General features: G+C 44.8%; 1 protein-coding gene across 3 annotated transcripts in view; it reads right to left on the minus strand.

Moving 5' to 3' along the window:
- Positions 1-18576, minus strand: part of Zmat4 (zinc finger matrin-type 4) — a 377690-nt gene that overhangs the window by 77793 nt on the left and 281321 nt on the right. The window lies entirely within an intron of this gene.

Consider the following 18576-nt stretch of genomic DNA (forward strand, 5'->3'; position numbering starts at 1 on the left):
GTTTCTTGCTGTCCTGTACACGGGTTGAGCATGCTTATCACCCAAATGTGGCATGTTGCTGGTGGAGTCCAAGCTCCACTTGAGTTGGGAGACCATAGAGGTTCCTTCAGGCACTGTTGATGGCGATGATGTTACCTCTGGAAGATGGCAACGCCACACTGCATTGTGGCAAGTAGAGAAGAGCTATGGTAGAAACTTCTCCTTAGAGTCTGGGAAACAGAAAAGGACAAAGAGCAGAACAAGGCCTAGGGAGCTCCCTGGCAGCATTTAACGAGTCTCTGAGCCTCGGTGTATTTCATCCATCTCCTTCCTAATACACTGATGACAGCTAAACCACAGACAGTGCTCCAGTTCAGATCTGAAATGTCACCAAAGACCCATGCCATGTGCTAAAGACTTGGTGCTACAGGTGGGTGGCCACACCTCTTTTAGGGGTAGAACTGATTGAGTGGTCCTCAGGTAACTAGATTGTTCTTTCTCTTCCTCTATTCCCCTGCCATCCCCCCGGCCATGAAGTAAATAGCTATACTCCCTCACACTGCATGAGTTCAAGCCCAGAAGCAATAAGTCTAATGACCATGACTGAAACCTTTAAAGTCTTGAGCCTAAATATATGTGTCTCTTTTAAAGTTGATTATCTAAGGCATTTTGTCATAAATAGAAAGTTAATGCAGGCACCAGGGATGAAGGGCAGAAATGAAAAAGAAAAAAAATAACAGACCTAGGCAGCAAGGGAAGAGACTTTGTGTGACTTTCTCCATAAACGGCAAAGTTCTTAGCTCTTACTTGTGGGTTATTCCATGGTCTTCAGACTTGACATACAACCTATTAACCGGTGGCCAAGTTCATTCCAAGGATGCTCTTCTGACAGCTTACAGGTCTCCCATTGGACCCCACCTTCTAAAAGCTGAATTATCCCCAGAAGATTACCAGCCGGGGTACCAAGTCTTCCCACATAGTTGCTTGAGGACACTGAGACCCAAAATTAAACTCTCAGGGAACTTCCCATAAGACACAGAAAATCTACTTAGCAGCAAGGGAAGACTGGTCTGGATGGCAGAGCTCACTTCCGCCATTCGAACCATTCTCTATGTGAAATGCATGGCATGCTACTCCTCGTTTGTGTCTCTCGCTTTACAGATGTTAACCACAGGTTTTGATCAGGTCTCTGGTTTCTTATCACTTCTGTTTGAGGTGTCCTACAACACACAGCCCTGGTAGGCTCTATGTGCAATTACACGCACTGTGTACCCAATCTGCCTGAACTAGACTGGAAATGCTGTAGATGACCTTTGTGCATCAGGAGTGTTTGCAGGCATGCTTCCTGGTTTCCAATCCTGAGAAGCCTGCGCTGTGAGTGGCTGGGTCTCGGCAACAGTAGCCAGCCTATATGTGCCTTCATCCTGCCCAGCTGTGCCTCCAATTTCCCAGCTGTGCATCCATCCCCCAGCTGTGCCTTCATCCCTCCAGCTGTGCCTTCATCCCCCCAGCTGTGCCTTTATCCCCCCAGCTGTGCCTTCATCCCTCCAGCTGTGCCTTCATCCCACCAGCTGTGGCTCTATCCCCCCCAGCTGTGCCTTCATCCCCCCAGCTCTGCCTTTATCTCACCAGCTGTGGCTCTATCCCCCCCAGCTGTGCCTTCATCCCACCAGCTGTGGCTCTATCCCCCCCAGCTGTGCCTTCATCCCACCAGCTGTGCCTTCAAACTTTCCCAGCTGTGCCTTCATCCTTCCCAGCTGTGCCTTCATTCCCCCCCAGCTCTGCCTTCATCTCCTCCAGCTGTCCCACCAGCTGTGCCTTCATCCCACCAGCTGTGCCTTCAAACTTTCCCAGCTATGCCTTCATCCTGCAGCTGTGCCCTCCTCTCCAAGGGCCATCTGCAGCACCAGTAGTGATGCGCTCTTCCACCACTGAAACTGTACTCCACCACTGGGTTGTACTGCTAGAGAAGTGAAAACATTCATGTCTCATCTCTGCCCTTTTACCCTCTGAAGCGTAGGTTGGGACAGACACTGGACACTGTCCTGATAGCCTCAGTGATACAATGAGGACCTAGGGACTTTAGGGATATTGTCAGGTACTGAACACAGATTTCGTGCATATGAGGCAGCTTAGTACATCCCAGGACCTGCCCAGGAACATCAAATATATGGGGAGAGGAGAATATTTGATGTACTTGGCTAGACCAGAGCCTGGCTTGTTAAAAGATGAATACAGAGATAAGGGACTAAAGGAGGTCTCCAATCTAGTATTCACATGTGGAGGGAAATAACTAGAAACTAGATTTGATTTCAGCTGTGCTTCAAGTTAGTCTAAATGATCAGGTCTGAGCTGCCGGCACTCTGCGTGGACCCAGAAACAGGGCTGATAATGAGCAAAAGTAAAAAGACAGAGAGAACAGAACATGGACACGAGCAGGGTTGTGAATTTAATGCACCGAGATACGAATCAGTGGGACAAGGCCAACAGTACTGCGACTTGACATTATTAAGACACAGGCACAGGCTCCTTAACCCTGCCCTGTGCACACCAAGGACCACCGTTTATAAGTGGGAACCCCGAGGCCTCTGCACCTCACATCGCTCAGGATCTGGAGTGAGGCAAGTGAAGATACTTTTCCTTTGCCCCTTTTGGTTTTCTTTTCTCTAAAATGAGTAATGTGAACTGGTCTTTTAGAGCCACCCAAGGTCTAAGATGTAATTATTGTAATGGTTCCTTGAGATAATCTATGAATTGTTCAAGGCAAATTAAATCATATTTTGATAAAGCTCACCCCAGGGAGCTCCTGTTTTGGCAATGTCAAAGGCTAGCATTGGTAACAAGGTTTAGGGATTTATTTTAAAGGCACTGCAAATATTGAACCTTTTGCAGCTTTAATAAAATTGCTAGAAGAACCAGTATGATAAGCTCCAGTGCGACTGTCTCAATTGTTTAATAGGCTTAAACTGCTCACCACCAATGTATGAACCAGCAGAAAATTCAAGGGTGCTTGTAATTACTAAATGGCCTGATTAATTCTTTTTTGCTCACTAATTGTTATGCCATGTAGTTTAAATATATTAAACACAGAGTAAACAAACTGTCACATCAGACATTCAAAGCAAAATGGTGTCTGTGACTCATGTTCCAAGGATGTTGGGACGAGCCCTAGAACCCAGCACTGGGTTCTCACCACTAAAAATGACCAGTGCTTCCCCCCTCCAATCTGAGGTTTTACATTTCCCCCAAAGCTGGCATGAATGAGCCGGGACGATGGAAGAGGAGCCCTTTCAGAGCAGTGCCATTGAACCTGGAGAAGTTGCATGGGACCTGTCTCTCCTCTGGATTGGATGCCTCCTTTCTAGAGGAGAAGGAAAGCCAGTTTGTGTGCCATGGCTGTAGGAGACTGCAGGGCATCAACACCTCCTTCAGCGAAACTTCCATTGCCTTCTTTCTACGTGTCAGGCCCTAGGATGGGGCTGGTGACATCATGACAAACCGTCAACAAAACTCTAATGCCCAAGGTCCTAGGGAATTATGGTAGTTAGCGTCACATCACTACAACAGACAACGGAGACAAACAACTTGTAAACATAGAAATAGTTTGAGCTGGAACTGTAACTCCATGGTTGAGGGGTAGTGGTTTAACCTGCGTGAACCCAGGATCAACCCCTTGTGTATGCACTCAGGACAGAGAAAGATACGGAGAAGAAAGAAGGGGGTTCTCTTGGCTCAGAGTTTGGGAAAGCCCATCTAGAATCAGAATACAACTAGAGTTCTGGGTCTGCGGTGGGATGGGTGGAAGGTAGGATGGCAGAGTAAACAGCTCATCCCATCAGCCAGGACATCCCAGAGATCAGAGAGAGTCAGGATCCTCAAATACCAGGGAAACCTCCTAATGACCTAAAGACCTTCCCACTTCCTCCCATGGAGACTTGGAGGACACTTGGCATCCCAGCTCTATCAGGAGATGTCTGCCTAACTGAGGGGTCACCAAGGACACTATACACCCTTGAATGACATGGCATGCAAACTGGGAAGGCCTGCAAAGATGCGGTGGGAACAGAGGAAGAGCCATGGTAGAACAACTAGAGTCCTCACCGTCCTCTGTACGCTAGGTTTTGTGAGAATGGTGGAATAGAGGGGGAGAGTGAAGAAGCCAGACTTCGCTTTGGGGCTCGCTCTATGCAGATACAGTCACCACCTGAGCCTTCCTAGGTCTGCAAAAAATACTCCTTTGTTATTTTCCATGCCAGGCTAAAGGAGGATCAAAATGGGAAACAGCAAAAATGGAAGCGAGGATAGTCTAATGTGCTCTAGTCCGATGTATTAAGCACATCCATTTTCATTAATATTCAAATCACGTTAGAAACGAAAAGAATAGAGCCTTGCTTAGACTTGTTAGAAGGAATTCTGTAACTGTCAGAGGTTACCATAGACACGGGGACTGTGACAAACTTTCTAGCAGCAACCAAAACACAAGGGCATCCTAAAAACCAGAGATCCTTCCTAGGTGATATGGATCTGTCAGGGTTTCTATTACTGTGATGAAATACCATGACTAAAAAAAGCAAGCTGGGGAGGAAAGGGTTTACTTCGCTTACACTTCTGCATCAGAGTCCATCACTGGAAGAAGTCAGGGCAGGAATTCATTCAGGGCTGGTACCTGGTGGCAGGAGCTGATGTAGAGGCCGTGGAATGGTGCTACGTACTGACTTGCTCAGCCTGCTTTCTTGTAGAACCCAGGACTACCAGCCCAGGGATGGCACCACCCACAATGGGCCCCGACCCATCAATCACTGATTGAGAAAATGCCTCATAGCTGGATCTCATGGAAGCATTTCCTCCACTACGGCTCCTTCCTCTCTAATGACAACTGCTTGAGGCAAGTTGACACACAAAACTACCCATTATAGAGTCCTCCAATGGAAGAACTGCCCTTGTTCCTTCACAGAAATACTTTCCCCCTGCCCCTCCAAGCAACCACAGTACAGACATGTTGGATTCCAATGGGAGACACTTTCCACCACTGGTTGTCCTTTGTCCTTGTATGTCACAAACACTGATATTTTATGGAATGAAATGGGAAGACGGCGAATAAATCATTGGTTTATATGCTTGAATAATGCCAAGGCTGGAATATTTATTAGACACTGAGGGTAGACACAGAGCAAATAAAGAGGTAATGCCAGTCTGGAATTTAGAGGTGAGGGGAAATGTGACAGTGACTAGCAGGAGTGTGGTAAAAGAATCAAGGAACAGTCCACCAGTGTAGGAGAACGGACCTATGGAGTTGGGTTATCTGCACATTGTGTGACCCCAAACCTCCCCATTTTACCCTTTCATAAATCATGGCACTCCTATGTTGTAACTGTAAAGGGCTGTCCCCAGTTGGTCTGCATCATTTATCTTTAGGGGACTACGGATCTCCAGCAAATTTCAAAGCCCTGGATGCACCAATATCTATAATCAGGTGAAGAGAGGTGCAGGGAGGGGAGGGGAGCAGGCAGGTGTGAGATCCCAGAAGCCAGGAGAAAATAAACAGGAGACACACACTGATGGGATTGAAAAGCCGCATCTGCTAGGTAGAAAGAGCAGCACCAGAGGAGAATTCACAACACATCCTCACACATGGAAAGGGAAAAATAGTTCCTCCAACCTACAGTCTAGCTGTACACATGAACAAAACAGTCTCTGAGACAATACAATACCTGCGAGCCCTGGTGCCAGCTGCTGCCATGCCAGGAGCAGTGATGAAGGAAACAGGGGGAACTGGTGAGAATGCTCACACAGATTAAAAAACACACACAGCGGGCACACGTCCACTGCATTTAACTCTGGGAATTTGCACTTCCATCTTAATAGTATCTGTTAGCATTTCTTCTAGGTTCCACCCCACAGTTACCTGGCAACGGCCAGGTATGCCTGACTCAGTATAAAAGGGGCGGCTTGCCCCCTCTCCCCTCTCTCTCTGTCTTACTCTCTTCCCCTCTTCCCCAATTCCCTCTCTGTCCCGTCTCTCTCCATTCCCCTCCCCTTCTCTCTCCATGTGTTTGTGGCTAGCCTCTCCTCCTCCTCCTCCTCTTCCTCTTCTTCCTCTTTTTCCTCCTCCTCCTTCCTCCCTCCCTCCCCCACTCTCTCTGCCTTTCTCTGTCTCTCCTACCCTCTCAACTCCCCTCCCCATGCCCTAAATAAACTCTATTCCATACTATACCTGTTGTGTGACTGGTACCTCAAGGGGAAGGGATACCTTAACATAGGTCTGTAGAGGCACCCCCTCACCCACACCTCTACCCAACATATCCCTGGCTTTCTTCTTTTTTTATAAAACACAACAGTATGCTTTATAAATACACAGAATCTTACCAGTCACTATAAATATAACGTGAGTCACATATGTCACTGTGAGGCTGCATGGGACATGCGTGAGACTCAGCCAAGCCAGCTGAGGAAAGGGCCATTTGAAACTCATTTTTGTACTTGGAACATCATTTAAAAGGACATTACTTCCTCACTCACTGGCGGGAGATAAGCTTCCGTGACTAAAGGAACATGGCGGTGCTCAGGGCACACAGAGAAGCAAACGCACTGTGAGCTCTGGATGGACGAGACTCAGCTAGGGAATGAGAAGACACGCGGGGAGGCTGGAGATTGCCCTTTACAGCTGCAGTACAGGATCAAGGTGCTACATCAACCTTGCAATGTGGGTGAAAGCTTAGGATGGTGAACTTTGGGGTTATACTGTCCTGATGCCCCAACTCCAGGCGCCCGCTCCTTTCCTGCTCCCCTCAGATTACTGTTCATAACACCGCTCAGTGAGCAACTCCTTTCCATGCCCCTTCCTTTACTTAGCTGCACCTGGTCTAGCAGAGCTCCGACGAAGGATGACTGCACCAATCAATATCCGAACAGCTAATGGTCAGGATACATGCACTTTGGTGTATCCTTGAGAGTGTGAGATTTGCCTTCACTGTAAGAATGCTGCTGAGGAATGTTCTCTTAGAGAAGCTGCAGTTTTCAAGGGCACGAAGCACCTTCAGGCTGGGCCACCATGTTACATAATCAGAACATCTCAGAGTCAGATGTCTCTGCAGCAAAGTCGGGCCGTGGGGTAGTATGCTTAGATAGACAGGTGGCATGCTAGACAATTAGAAAGATGTACATATGCACATGTGTGCATTTATATAGGAGTACACCGAGGAAATACCATCTCATAGGTCAGAGAAAATGTCTTTCTAAAGTTCATAATACATTCATATAACAATATTATAAATCAGCTTTCTGAACAAATCATTTTTTTCTGTCATTTAAAAAATTCTTCAATTATGTGCAATCAGGAACATAATTAAACATTTTATTAAGTATTTCCTAGATAATTTTCATATTTGAATTCTTTCCACTTGCTTATTGAGACATTAGCCACAGGAAAGAAAAGTATGCTTTTTCCTTAGGTAGCAGTGACTCCTGCCTTTGTTCAACAAATAGGTGTGCTAAGGCTTTGTAATGGAGTTGGCCTTATTTCTTACAGAACTCAGAGAGGAAGAGGGGTGGGTAGAGGCAGAGAAGGCAGGAACCTATGGGGCTAACTTCTTGGAGGTCTATGGAAGGTGCTGAAGCCATCACTGAAGGAGAACTTGGGGCAGGTTAGGATGAGGCTACAGAGCATCTTCAACCTCCGTTCACAGGAAATGGGCAGAATGTTACAGGGGAGGAGTCTGTTAACACTTCCTAGGCCTGGACTGAGGTAGCATTCTCCATTGTAGTGTAACCTTGTGATTATAGAAACATCAGCCTGGGTGTGGCAACCATAGAGGCTCATCACTGGTCACGAATGAGTGACAGCTCAAGTCTCAACCGTAAACCAGACATCACACAAGAAAGGGCAAGGAAAACAAAAGAAAGACCAAGAAAAGAGTAGTCTGAAGATTGCCTGGCTTTGGGACGGGACACCAGGCTGGACACAATGCTGAAATCCAGGCAGCTTCAATTACTAGCACAAGATATGTACAAAGTGAGGACTAGCTATAGCTTACTGTGGAAGAGAGGTGGTTCCCAAGGCTCCACCCTCCCCTAGGACTCATCCCCATAGTCCCCATGAGTATGTGTGTGGGGTGGGGGACAGGACATTTTTCTTCAGGGGTGTGGTCACTAGAAAGGAAGGTGCCCTGGTTTTGGTAGAGTCTTCTCATAAGCAACCCTAAGAAATCTCATTAGGTCACACAGAAACTCCTCAGAAGAGACAAGAAACTGGAAGGGGTTCATTACAAAGAGAACGGGTGTTGGCAGAGGTGGGAGGAGAAGATAAGACCCAAACAAAGAACAGTTCCTAGGTAGTCTGACAGAATATAATCAGGAAGGCGTGACCTTAGGGGTACAAAGAAAGGTATTGAAAACAAGGAACACTGAGGTCTAAACTAAATATAAACGCCAAGTGAAAACAGGCGAAGGTTGAGGTAGCCTAGATCAAAGGACAGAAAGCATTAAGACTAACATTAGGACTTGCTGTGGGTGCAAATTGCACATTTAAGGTAGGCTATTTCACTTAGACTGCAGGCCAGTCTTAGGAAGTCTATATGATGTGATATGTCCACAGTAAACTGTGATATGATGTCATTCACTGCAAGTGAATGACAGGAATTGCTGGTGTCCACTCTCTCATCTGAGGGAAGACTGTACAAAGGGCCAGCAGGACTGTGTGGGAGGCAAAGGCCCTTGCTGTGTAAGCCTGGTGAGCTGACATCAGTCCCCACAATCTACAGAAGAAGGTGAGAACAGTCTCCCAAAGCTGTCATGTGACCTCCACTGTGGGCACCTGGGCCCACATGCCTACATACACCACACAATAACACTAAAATATATTTCAAAAGACCACACGGAAAATAGTGATTTGCTTTGGAATTAAGCAACTCTTTCAAATGTAGAAAGCTGTGGTCTAGATAAAAGTCTTGAATAGAAGGGGGGGGAAGGAGGGATCGTTGGAGGGAACAAGAGAATTCAAGACTTGAAATTAGGTGGAGGGAGTCTCCAGAGTGATAATTCCTGAGCGGGAGAACAGAAGGGAAAGCATGGGCTGTCATAAATGAGGAGGATTCCAATCCTGCTTTGGCTCTTCAAAGATGACCATGACCCAAAAGAAGAACCACTTAAAAAAGCCATCATATCTCAATTCTACATATGATTCCCACCCTCAACACACGAAATAGAAACTGTGTTTACACACGAGTATGCACAGACACACTGTGATGCTCACTTGAGCCATTCTTGCTCTCTTCTATCCCAGCCTTGGTTCCTGCCATCCCCTCAGAGGAAGTTTACTGTCAACATTGGTCCGACCATCACAAGAATTTATCAAATTCTCTCCTGTATGGACCAAATTTCACCCGGCATTGAAGTTTTACTCCAGGCTTCAAAGAGAAGCCTATACTGCCTGTTACAGAGAATTCATAGGACTTTATTTGCACTTGTCATGCCTATTCTGTCTTCCATAGGTACATCCATAATTAGAAAACCAGAGCGCACGTTATTGGGGGACGTTCTCCTTGGCAGACTGAGGATTAGTGCCATTTAGTGAATTAGCCTCAACAAGCCTCACATCTATCCTATGGGGAAGATAAAGCTACCCTCAGTTCCAATTGAGAGAGGAGGACCGGTTCCAAGAGGTTAATTTATTTACCTAACCTCACAACCAGGAAGTAGGGGACTCGGGATTCAAACGCAAGAAGTGTGGGGCCTGCTCTTAATTTTTCAGGCTGAGACCACACTCAGTAACACTTGCGTGCATTAGTGAGTATGCTCTAAAGTCCGGCTCCGGTTTATTTATATTTCAGTGTGTGCTCATGCTGGTGTTTCCTATACTAGGATGACTTAGCATATTCAAAATTTCTTAAAATACAAGAAAAGCAAGACCAACTAGAACTGAGTCAAAGGAACATGGGGAGATTTCATGACTTGTCACATGTATCACAGTCCAAGGTCCTTGAGTAAGCAGGACCACAGCAGTGTCCTTTGCCCCAGGCACAGCTAGAGCATGCACCTTGTGTGAGCATGTTTGTGCATAGGTTCATAATGTTATTTCTTAGCCTGAATAATTTGGTTTCTTCATATTATTTCCTTATGACCTTACAGACATATAACATGTAGCAATGTACACCACACTGTCCAAACAGATGCAATGCTGAAAAGGGTTATCTATACTGATTCATGATTGGCAGTACCCAAAGCCCTTATTTTTTATAGGTCAATGATTGATTTTTTATAAGCAAGATGCCACTGATGGCACAATAGCAAAGACAGATAAGCACACTCTTTGGTGACCTTCATGAAAGACGCCTTATGCGAATCATATGCATGTGCACAAATCTTCACATATAGGCACATGCAGATTAAAAGCACATGTGGCAGGCACATGTCCACTGCATTTCACTCTGGGAATTTGGACTTCCAATCTTAACAGTGTGGTTTATAAATATGTAGAATTTCACCATCAATATAAATATAACTTGAACCACATATGCCACTGAGTTTCCTGGAAGCCACGAAAAAGCAGGGTTAGGCATTTAGAAAAGGTTTCATGAGACAGGAAACAGAAGCAGGCTAGAAGCTGCCCCTTCTATGGTTCTTTGACCCAAGATAAAGTCACACGCAGACATGCATGCATGCATGCATACTCACACCAGCAGCAGCAACAGTAGCACGGCAAACAACTTCTCAGTACACGATGCATCCTCTAATCATCAAATGATTAAACTAAAATGAAATAAAGACCATTTTTCTTGCAGCCATTTTGAGCAAGACCTAGACCTCGATTTCCGCCCATACCCAGCTCTGCTCCAAACTTCTGAGTAGAATCACCTTGACTGTGCTTCTCTCTACAGAGCAATCCAGAAGTTGAACCAACAGGAAGAGTATTCCAAAAGTACAGTGTTTGGCTGCTGATGTTTGTGATACCAACATTATATAGTTTGTATGGAGTACAAGAATTTCCCCAGAATCCATGTCAAATGCATTGAAATTGCTGGGAAGGAAAGGGAAGAAAAGGGAACGGAAACATTTGTAGAAGAAAATAAAAGCACATACCAAAACAGTGTTTTAGACTCTTGGAAAGTGTGCTATTTTCTCTCCTACTAATTACCAATTGATAGATAATGTGTGAAAAAGACTTCCACAAGCATAAGAAAGTAATAAAGGAGTTTACTATGTCAAATTCAGCGAGTGATGTGGTCCTTTGTGAACTCCAGAAGATAACCTCAGAAGTAAACAGGACTTTTGAAACTGTGACTCGGGTATGTGGAGACACGGTCATCCTGGAGCAGGGTGGGTCCTAGTCTAGTGACAAGTATCCTTGTGAGAGGCAAAGGTATGTGAGAAAAAGACCCTACCCAAAGCTTAAAGAGGCAAAAATCCAGTTTGCCTCTAGAGATCACAGAGGGAACAGAGCCTTCTCAACCCTGGTTGTCAACATCTGGACCCTTCACAGTGACAAACAACAAATGGTGGTCTGTTGCTCTAAGCTACTGAATTCATGGTGGTTTGAGAAACCATATAAGTTTACCAACATGACTCAGCCCAGTGTGTGAAATCTTCATACATGCACAGATCTGATGGGCAGGTTGGTGATATGGGTTCTGTCTCAGTTAAAACGGGAAGGTGGCTAACTCATCCATGTTACTCAAAGTACAAGATACAACAGGGACTTGTCCTGGAATCTTCCTTTCCAGGATAATTTGTCTATGTTGCTTTTCCTTTCTTTGTCCCAAACATACACCAAGACTGAGAGAATCGAGTTCGAGTAGGGAGATTACAATTCATTGCTAAAGAAATGAAAAATTAAATTATCATTGTCCTTTCTATATTGATGATTCGAGTGCCTAATGATGACAGGGAATATCTGTCTAGAATGAGACATTTTCAGAATCCCTTTACTTTTTTCCTATTATCACGCCAAAGTACATTCTCTAAATCCACATTCAATAAAGCCAAGCCTGGCCAACTCAGCTCAGTCCAAGTGCTCTGGTGAAACATGCTGTGTAGTCACGGAGAGGAGATGATGAAGGGAAAATACATATTCTGGCATACTGGGGCGATGGGAACAGGCAGTGAGAGGAAGCGGGTACCAGACGATGCAAAGTCAACTGTGAAGAGTGTTGTAAAGATGAAATTAATCTCCTGTCTTTGCTGTCATCTTGTGAGCACCTCCGTAGCAAATCTGAGGGCAACAACATCCAAGAGATTTGAGGTGTCCCATGAGCAACCTGGTAAGAGGCCCCAAAGGGTATCCTCTCTTCGTTCCCTCCCCCAGGAGGATATAGAGATAGAAATATCCGAGATCTGTCTGGGAGTCTCTCAGAGACTATCTGAATAGGTTGTCTAGTGTTGTAGACATAAGCGCTAGATAGCTCATCTTAGCATGGATACATGGAGGCCAAGGCTAGAATGTCCTAGGGTCCAGAGCATCTCTAGGAACTGGGGTAATGCAAACCTGCCATGTGTCACAGGCTGTGTCCATGCTCAGAGAGCAGCTAACCAACTCTAGCAGTGCATCTATTGGTGAAAGTGTTGCAGGGAAACAATTAGGCCAGTATGACTGCCTCAGAAATCCTCCATCCATGATGTGTTGAGAGCACGGAGAGCCCCTCCCCCAGCTTGACCCTGAGGCTCTGTAAACCACAAATGTGCACATGCGCACAAGTGTTTCCTTGAGAAGGCTGGGTATAGTAATAACTGAGGAGGAAGGAGAGAAAGCATCAAGTTGTGAGCAGCAACAAAAGAACGGATGTGAACAAGTCTTAGGGCTGATGCTAAACAGATTAAACACCAAAGACGACTAAGATTTAATGACATCACTCTACATACAGTTAAAAGTCTTTTGGTAGAAATTCATGAAGGGCCTGTAGGTTTATACAAGTGGAAGGGCTTTATTCTTCAATATCATGAAAGCAAATTGCTAAGGAATTTGTAGTTATTACCAATGTTTGTTCTTGTAGTGGCTTGAATATGCTTGGTACTATTATGAGCTGTGGCCTTGTTGGAAGAAGTGTGACAACATTTGCTCTAAGACCCTCCTCCTACTTCAGGAGGCAAAGTTTAGAACAGAGACAGAAGGAATACCTATTCAGAGCCTGCCCCACATGTGGTCCATACATATACAGCCACCAAACTAGATAAGATGGATGAAGCAAAGAAGTGCAGACTGACAGGAACCGGATGTAGATCTCTCCTGAGAGACACAGCCAGAATATGGCAAATACATAGGCAGATGCCAGCAGCAGACCATGGAACTGAGAATGGGACCCCCATTGAAGGAATCAGAGAAAGGACTGAAGGAGCTTGAAGGGGCTCGAGACCCCATATGAACAACAATGCCAAGCAACCAGAGCTTCCAGGGACTAAGCCACTACCCAAAGACTATACATGGACTGACCCTGGGCTCCAACCTCATAGGTAGCAATGAATATCCTAGTAAGATCACCAGTGGAAGGGGAAGCCCTTGGTCCTGGCAAGACTGAACCCCCAGTGAACGTGGGTGTTGGGGGGAGGGTGATAATGGGGGGAGGATGGGGAGGGGAACACCCAAATAGAAGGGGAGGGGAAGGGGTTAGGGGGATGTTGGCCGGGAAACTGGGAAAGGAAATAACAATCGAAATGTAAATAAGAAACACCTAAGTTAATAAAGATGAAAAAAAAAAAAAACCCTCCTCCTAGCTGCCTGGAAGCTAGTGTCCTCATCTTTGCCTTCAGAACAAGATGTAGAACTCTCAGCTTCTCCAAGGCCATGCCTGTCAGGATGCTGCCATGCCTCCTACCTTCATGATAATGGACTGAACCTCAGAACCTCTAAGCCAGCACCAATTGAATGTTGTCCTTATAAGAATTGCTTTGGTCATGCCATCTCTTCACAGCAATGGAAACCTAACTAAGCCAGCCCTTTTAAAGCATCAAGAGATAAAATATTTGCGATTGTCTCTCATCTTGAGGAAATTATTGTTCACAGCTCACAAATACTCCTTATAATAGTAAACCTAAGAAAAAAACATTGTTGCCACATCTTTGATTTAAAGTAAGCCATAGCAATGACATTTGGCATCATAGAGTCAGTCCATGTGCATAGTCATCCCTTAAGAAAGTGGTTCTCAAATCCCATGGGGGTTGTATTTCAGATATTTACCTAATCATTATGATTCATAATACCAGCAAAAGTACAGTTATGAACAAAATAATTTTATCGTTGGGGATCACTACAACATGTGGAACTGTATTAAGGGTTGAAGCATTAGATGGGTTGAGAACCACTGCCTTAAGAGGACTTTGAAGGGTTCTGTTTGGTCCTGTTAATAGGACAGCAATAAAGGATCACTAAGGGAAATTCCATTCTGCTTAAGAGAATAGAATCTCTGAGCTGGGTAGAAACCTAACATTCCAATGGAGTGGGCCAATGCCTGGAAGGGCCCACCCCTCTGAAAAGTGGCATTGCTCCTAGGAAGGCAGGCTCGCCTTTCATCATGCTAAACAGAAAGGCAGAATCATTATCCATTTAATGAGATATTGTCATGTTCCTTCCCAGAATCCTCCCCTGATGGGGTTACTTAGCATGCACGGCCATGCTACTTCTTAAGTCCGATTACTTTTCTGTTACATAAGAAACCACCATTTCTCTTTTTCTTTACTCTTTCTCCATATGTGACTGCCTGATGCCATGTGTTTGATCTCTATGCCTGCTTAATTCACATGGCCTGGCCTTTTCCCTCTCCCCCCGTGTTCTCCTTCATTCTCTCTATTCTCTTCTTCCAGGTATCTGCTGAACTATACAGCTTGCTTGCCCTGGCTTTTGTTTTTCCCCTAATAAAATTGTCCTTGGGCTTCATTTTAGTTGGTTCTTAAATTCCTTTATTAATGAGATGAAGAAACCCAAGAGGGAACCCTGATTTCCCTGTTATCACTAACTCTGTGCATGAGGTGGGCAAGGGAAAGGTTTTCAATCTTTTAGCGTGGTGATCCTAAGTCCAATTACCTTCTTTGAACCATCCCTAGAAACAACTCAGACAGACATCAATCATCGCACACTAACTGTATGTGTGAAAGCTCAAAGGCAACTGAGCTGTCCGTGTAATTACAGCCAAGTTACCGAAGAGTGATTTATTCTGTAGTGCAGCCTCCTGCACACTCACGAATCTATTACCCACAGCCCTTCAACACCTTGTACCTCATTTGCGAGACATTAATTCCTAGGTATTTACAAGGAGTTCATGGTGACATTCCCAGGGATCAGCCGTACGTCTGTTCTATCTCTCCACTGAAGGCTGGGATCCTGTCAACAGCGAGACAGCAGTTTCCCAGGGGCTCATGGGTAAATTGCTCAGCTACAGAAACAGATGAACAGGTGGAATTCTTGGGTTTCCTTCCCTAAATCTGCATGCAATGGAAGATTTCTAAAAGAGGTAACAAAGGTAAAAAGGTAACAAAGGTAAAAGAGGTGAACAAAGGAACCAAGAGGTAAAAGTCGGCATGCAAAGAAATATTCAATAAGTCTTGGTTATTGCTTCCACAAGGGACCTAATACAAGCTGCAAGAACAGTGTGCAGACAGTGTGCAGTGCTTCTGTCTAGACAGTTCTCTGCTGCCTTTCTCCCCTCCCCCACCCCACCCCCAAAAAACCTCTGCTGCTTTCTATGGAAAACCAATGTTTCTGACACTACTTTCTTTCATAGGATACTCAATCCCAATGTACCCAACATGACCACCTACACTTTAGCCCAAGACCCAGGAGAGCACACACATTTTAGCCAGAACCCCCACACACCCACATTCTAAGATTCCATCTTTTGACCCAAACAATCAAAACCATTCCCGTTCACTGGTCTAAAGTTGCACTTATATTTTATTTAAAATTAGTCCCACTGAAGGAGTGGCTGAAATGTCTCAAACAAAGCACGTGACCAAGACTGGGAAATCCTAAGCCTGAATTTCTTCATCATTTACTTCTTTCTGTGACTTCAGGGGGAAAAGAAAGTAAGGAAGGGGTTGGGGATTTAGCTCAGTGGTAGAGTGCTTGCCTAGCAAGCGCAAGGCCCAAGGTTCAGTGCCCAGCTCCAAAAAAAAAAAAAAAAAAAAAAAAAGAAAGGAAAGAAACTCCCCACCCTTCTGTATCTTTACCTTCAGTGACATGGCTTTGTAAAGGCTCTCAGATTTTACTACTGTGGGGTAAATGACAACCAGACATGGGCTCTGTGGTTGAATTCTAAAAGGCAACATTTTAGAGGGGAGCTTTCGAGAGAAACTAATCTAATAAAAAAAAAATCAGTTAAAGTTGAAGAGGAGGAAATAAATTTGAGTTCTAAAACATTCTGAGAGCTTCCAGAACTACCTGTGTTGTGAGAACCCTATCAGAAAGAGCAGGCTACCACCCTTCCTGGGGCAAGGACAGATAAGCAAATGGCCTAAACAGGGAAGGAACCACCCTGCCTAAGGTGAGGACAGAGAAGGAAGTGACTCAGAGAAAAGACAATGCCAGGAAATACCACAAATTCTACAAGATGGACAGGACAGGGCCAAATGAAGGAGTCAACTTTCCCATTTGAGTTGACCAATAATTTTAAATGTTGCTCAAGGTAACCAATCGCAGCCGTCCAACTCAGGTGACTGCTGAATTCCCTGCCAAAATGTTTATAAAAAGTGTGTGCTTTGTGAGCTCGGGGTGTCCTCTTGCCTGTGTGCTGGGGAAGCCCAACATACTTTGGAACAATAAACCTCTTGCAGATTGCAACGATTCTGGTCTCTGTGGCCTTACTGAGTGGGGGTCTTCCATGGACTCTTACATCGTCTTTGGCTTCAGTTCCAGCTAAAGGTCACAGACATCTGAGGGAGCTGACTTGCCTGTAGCTATGAGATGTGCTATACGGACCTGTGGGCCAGTCCAGTCAGAACAGGAAAGCCTTCCCAAAGAGCCCACCCTTTCAATCATTCTTATGTACCTTTTAATACCAAATTGCTTTGGAATTAGGGGATATGACAAAACTTCTTAGAAAAGAAAAAAAAAACAAGAGCATGCAAACACATGTATGCACGTATGTACATTTTGCATAGCCTTTCTCCTTGAGAACAGGCTTGTGTGTACACATAACCGATTGCAGCTGATAATCTCCCTGCTCTGAAAGGCAGGGTTTGAGGATGGTTCGTGAACAGTTTTAATTTGGGAAAACCAGCATCTCCTCCATAAAGCAAAACAGTTGGGACTCAAGACCGGCATCCATTAATCATTTCCCAAGCCAGTGCTCAATTTATTTTGAAGAACACAATAAAAATCACCTCACCATGGAAGATTTTGGGTGCTCAAAGTCAGCTTCAAATGCCCTCACGCTGCTTCAGCTACCTCCTATTATTATTTGAACAAATGAATAACAACTTAGAAAATGGGGCTAATGTGATATGCCTGCTGAAGCTGAGGGGCTATAAGACAGGAAAAACAAGAGATGGGTCTCAGGCGACATAGCCCAGAGGGGCTTTAATTAAACAGGAGAGCTTCAAGCGGCTTGCGCAGACAACGACTGGATCAGGCAAGGAGGAATTTGTGTCTGAGACAGTCTACTGGCAGTCTAGCGGGAACATCTAGGCACTAAGGAATCTTTTATGAGGAACTAGGGCCTTAGGATCAATTTTAATCTCACCAAATCCATACGACCAATCACCAAGATTTTAAAGGACAACTTTTCATCTTTTTAACGAACCATCCCTGCAGAGAGAATCACAGCATCTTTAGCAGGTCGGAGAGCTGTTGAAGGCAGAACCTAAGTAACCTTTAAAAGAAATGGCTTCCCTGGGGGGGGGAGTGCATACAGGTATTATACAAATCCAGTGGGTTATATTTTGGAATATATTGGTATACACGTATTACATTTATATGCCTAACAACTATTAATGAAAAGGGTCTATTAATGTGAAAGAGAACAAAAAGGGGCATGGAGGGGATGGGGTGAAGAAAAGGAAGGGGGAAATTCTGTAATTACATTATAATATCAAAAAGAAAAGAAAAAGGAGACTGGCTTCGATAGCTGATAGGCAGCTATACTGAGGACTCTTGGAGAAAGTAAAGTTCAGGTCCAAAAAGAGAAGGAAAAACTGGATCTTAAAATATTAAAAATTATAAAACCCTACAAGTTCCATGAAGGAATATAGGGCACGTCGGAGACCTTTTCTGTCTTGAAAGACAATTTACAGCAAATGTCAAATGTTGGCAAAGGGGGTCAGAGAGAATGCTTCAAGAATATGGCCAAAATAAAACAACACAGCATTATCTTGAGCTAGTCTCAGAAAGAAACCGGTTTTAAAAAGACAACACAGGTCAACTGTGCTCATGCAAATCGCTGGGTGACAATCTGGAATTGATGAGACAGTGGGTGATTTCCACAGGCTCCTCTCCACCTGAGGAAGTAGCTGAGAACAAGGAGTAAAGACCCCTTCTTTAGGCTTCTGTACACTCCTTTCCTTGTCTCATCAGAGAGGCCAACATTACACAACCAAGGAAGCATTAAAAAACTGAGCCTCAGAAAATGAACCCTTCCGGTATCTTAACAGAATAACCTAGATATGCCTGTTGACACCCCA

The sequence above is a fragment of the Rattus rattus genome, chromosome 13 (assembly GCF_011064425.1).
Source record: "Rattus rattus isolate New Zealand chromosome 13, Rrattus_CSIRO_v1, whole genome shotgun sequence".
Lineage (NCBI taxonomy): Eukaryota > Metazoa > Chordata > Mammalia > Rodentia > Muridae > Rattus > Rattus rattus.